The sequence below is a fragment of the Neoarius graeffei genome, chromosome 7 (assembly GCF_027579695.1).
Source record: "Neoarius graeffei isolate fNeoGra1 chromosome 7, fNeoGra1.pri, whole genome shotgun sequence".
Lineage (NCBI taxonomy): Eukaryota > Metazoa > Chordata > Actinopteri > Siluriformes > Ariidae > Neoarius > Neoarius graeffei.
This window is the reverse complement of record NC_083575.1, coordinates 62,560,665-62,565,558: the sequence shown is the minus strand read 5'-3', so window position 1 is coordinate 62,565,558 and position 4,894 is coordinate 62,560,665.

Sequence of the window (4,894 nt, the reverse complement as noted above, 5' to 3'; positions counted from 1 at the left end):
GCCCTTTTGGTGTGTTGTGAAGCGTTGCTATGGTAACACATCAAGAAAGTGAAACTAAAACTACAGCGTGCGGAAGAAGCCAAACAAGGTCAGTCTAATGTTTTGCGTTTTCACGCAAACGGGTATCAATTAAATAGTGTAACCGAGAATAACTGTTCTTTAACTATGTTGATATAATAACGATGCATATCACATTGGTTCATTAGAGCCATTAGACATTTTGTTCTCCTCAACTTACACACAAATAACCCATACGTGCTACACTGTGTTTAATAATAATTGTGCTATTAATAACACACACACACACACACACACACACACACACACACACCATATAACAGCTACATTATTTTCACAGATTCAAGTTTCTGTTACTTAGGATTCCTGACCTGGGCTCATAGACAAAATAATGAAAATGAAATATTGGCACTCTGGCTATCCATCCATCCATTATCTGTAGCCTCTTATCTTGTTCTACAGGGTCGAGGGCAAGCTGGAGCCTATCCCAGCTGACTATGGGCGAGAGGTGGGGTACACCCTGGACAAGTCGCCAGGTTATCGCAGGGCTGACACATAGAGACGAACAACCATTCACACTCACATTCACACCTACAGTCAATTTAGAGCCACCAATTAGCCTAACCTGCATGTCTTTGGACTGTGGGGGAAACCGGAGCACCCGGAGGAAACCCACGCGGACACGGGGAGAACATGCAAACTCCACACAGAAAGGCCCTTGCTGACTGCTGGGCTTGAACCCAGGACCTTCTTGCTGTGAGGCAACAGCGCTAACCACCACACCACTGTACCGCCCGCACTCTGGCTAAAGATGGAAAAATGACGTGTGTGGTTCATTTTCTTAATCTCACCCTGAACATATGGATAACCATTAATTCAAGTACATTTATCTATCAATCCATCCACCAATCCGTCCATCCATAACCTCTTATCTTTTGCAGGGTTGCAGGCAAGCTGGAGCCTATCCCAGCTGACTATGGGCGAGAGGCGGGGTACACCCTGGACAAGTCACCAGGTCATCACACGGCTGACACACAGAAACAAACAACCATACACACTCACATTCACACCTACGGTCAATTTAGAGCCACCAGTTAGCCTAACCGCATGTCTTTGGACTGTGGGGGAAAATGGAGCACCCAGAGGAAACCCTCACAGACAAGGGGAGAACATGCAAATTCCACACAGGAAGGCCCCCGTTGGCCACTGAGCTCAAACCCAGAACCTTCTTGCTGTGAGGTGACAGTGCTAACTACTACACCACCATGCCACCAAGTAAATTTTTTCTAAGGAAATAGAAAAAGACAACAACAATAATAATAATAATAATAATAATAATAATAATAATATCACAGTTACTGGTACCCATAGAAATCCATATAAAAATATAACTGAAGCATGTTCCTATTTATATTTTACTTTTTAAAAAAATTATTCATCTGAGTGTTTAGGAAGTAGTCATCAATGACCTGTTTCACTGGGACATCATAATTAATATCGGGAAGAGTGTGGTGACATATAAATTATGCAAGGATTATAAAAATAGCTGCATGCCTTAAAAATGCCTATATTCACTGTTAGGGCAATAATTAACTAGTTTAAAACAAACAGATGTGTAATGAACCTGCCAGGAAGATGGCACAAATGCAGTCTACCATTACACAGAGGAATAGGAGGTGGATTAGAGAGGCAAAAATTCTCAGAGGGTCACAGTTGGAGATTTGAAGATGATAATAGCATTTTGGGTCTCCAGATCTACAATTAGATGATGCCTCCATGCAGGTGTACCTTTTCTTTTGTCTTGCCACAAATATGAACATCCAGAGTTTGCAAGACACTGGAATTTTAACTGGAACTGGGCTCTACTGTCAGATGAGACCATATGGTTAAAAAGAAAAGAACGGGTGGCATGGTGGTGTTATGGTTAGCACTGTTGCCTCACAGCAAGAAGGTTCTGGGTTCGATCCCAGTGGCTGGCAGGGGCCTTTCTGTGTGGAGTTTGCATGTTCTCCCTGTGTCTGTTTGGGTTTCCTCCGTGTGCTCCGGTTTCCCCCACAGTCCAAAGACGTGCGGTTAGGTTAACATGGGGCAGCCATGGCCTGAGGTTGGGCTGAAGTGCCCTTGCCTTGAGCAAAGCACCTAACCCCTAACTGCTCCCTGAGTGCTGCAGAATAACTGCCTACTGCTCTGGGTATGTGTGTGTGCTCATTGCTCACTCGTGTGTGTATTCGTTCACTGTTTCAAATGGGTTAAATGCAGAGGAGGAATTTCACTGTGTGCTTAAGTCTGTGCTTGAGTGTACGTGTGACAAATAAAGGCTTAGCTTCTTCTTAAGAAAATAACCTAATCCTCACTGTTGTGTATATTGAAGGATGTGTTTTGTTGTGGGGCTGATTTTCCTTCAAATGTCCTGTGAACCTTGTTGGGACACAGGACAGGATACATGATCTCAAATTAAAATCTGCCTGTGTCTGGCAAGAAGCTATAAGTGGCTCATGGTTGGATCTTGGGCAGCACAGTGATGCAGTGGTCAGCTCATGTACGACTCGATTTCATGGAGTTCAGCAGCAAGTCCAAAGCAAATGGAGGATATACAAAAAAAGATTCTACTTTTTCGCATTTTCACTAGTGAGCTCAGACTTTTGGACCATACTCTGTATATATATATATATATATATATATATATATATATATATATATAATCTCATTATCTCTAGCCGCTTTATCCTGTTCTACAGGGTCGCAGGCAAGCTGGAGCCTATCCCAGGGGTACACCCTGGACAAGTCGCCAGGTCATCACAGGGCTGATACATAGACACAGACAACCATTCACACCTACGGTCAATTTAGAGTCACCAGTTAACCTAACCTGCATGTCTTTGGACTGTGGGGGAAACCGGAGCACCCGGAGGAAACCCACGCGGACACAGGGAGAACATGCAATCTCCACACAGAAAGGCCCTCGCTGGCCACGGGGCTCGAACCCAGACCTTCTTGCTGTGAGGCAACAGCACTAACCACTACACCACCATATATATATATATATATATATATATATATATATATATATATATATATATATATACACAGTGGGGCAAAAAAGTATTTAGTCAGCCACCAATTGTGCAAGTTCTCCCACTTAAAAAGATGAGAGAGGCCTGTAATTTTCATCATAGGTACACTTCAACTATGAGAGACAGAATGGGGGAAAAGAATCCAGGAAATCACATTGTAGGATTTTTAATGAATTAATTGGTAAATTCCTCGGTAAAATAAAACAAACAAGATTTCTGGCTCTCGCAGACCTGTAACTTCTTCTTTAAGAGGCTCCTCTGTCCTCCACTTGTTACCTGTATTAATGGCACCTGTTTGAACTCGTTATCAGTATAAAAGACACCTGTCCACAACCTCAAACAGTCACACTCCAAACTCCACTATGGCCAAGACCAAAGAGCTGTCAAAGGACACCAGAAACAAAATTGTAGACCTGCACCAGGCTGGGAAGACTGAATCTGCAATAGGTAAGCAGCTTGGTGTGAAGAAATCAACTGTGGGAGCAATTATTAGAAAATGGAAGAGATACAAGACCACTGATAATCTCCCTCAATCTGGGGCTCCACGCAAGATCTCACCCTGTGAGGTCAAAATGATCACAAGAAGGTGAGCAAAAATCCCAGAACCACATGGGGGGACCTAGTGAATGGCCTGCAGAGAGCTGGGACCAAAGTAACAAAGGCTACCATCAGTAACACACTACGCCGCCAGGGACTCAAATCCTGCAGTGCCAGACATGTCCCCCTGCTTAAGCCAGTACATGTCCAGGCCCGTCTGAAGTTTGCTAAAGAGCATTTGGATGATCCAGAAGAGGATTGGGAGAATGTCATATGGTCAGATGAAACCAAAATAGAACTTTTGGGTAAAAACTCAACTTGTCATGTTTGGAGGAGAAAGAATGCATCTGAAGAACACCATACCTACTGTGAAGCATGGGGGTGGAAACATCATGCTTTGGGGCTGTTTTTCTGCAAAGGGACCAGGACGACTAATCCGTGTAAAGGAAAGAATGAATGGAACCATGTATCGTGAGATTTTGAGTGAAAACCTCCTTCCATCAGCAAGGGCATTGAAGATGAAACGTGGCTGGGTCTTTCAGTATGACAATGATCCCAAACACACCGCCCAGGCAACGAAGGAGTGGCTTCGTAAGAAGCATTTCAAGGTCCTGGAGTGGCCTAGCCAGTCTCCAGATCTCAACCTCATAGAAAATCTTTGGAGGGAGTTGAAAGTCCATGTTGCCCAGCGACAGCCCCAAAACATCACTGCTCTAGAGGAGATCTGCATGGAGGAATGGGCCAAAATACCAGCAACAGTGTGTGAAAACCTTGTGAAGACTTACAGAAAACGTTTGACCTCTGTCATTGCCAACAAAGGGTATATAACAAAGTATTGAGATGAACTTTTGTTATTGACCAAATACTTATTTCCCACCATAATTTGCAAATAAATTCTTTAAAAATCAGACAGTGAGGTTTTCTGGATTTTTTTTTCTCTTTCTGTCTCTCATAGTTGAGGTATACCTATGATGAAAATTACAGGCCTCTCTCATCTTTTTAAGTGGGAGAACTTGCACAATTGGTGACTGACTAAATACTTTTTTGCCCCACTGTATATATATATATATATATATATATATATATATATATATATATATATATATATATATACAGTTGAAACCGTATATTTACATACACTTTAGGAAAAGACAATCTTTTTTTTTTCTCATAGTCAGACATGAAATCAGACATTCACTTTAACTTTTTCATGTCTGTCTGAATATTTAAATTTATTTCAATGTACTTAATGCCAAATTAATCAG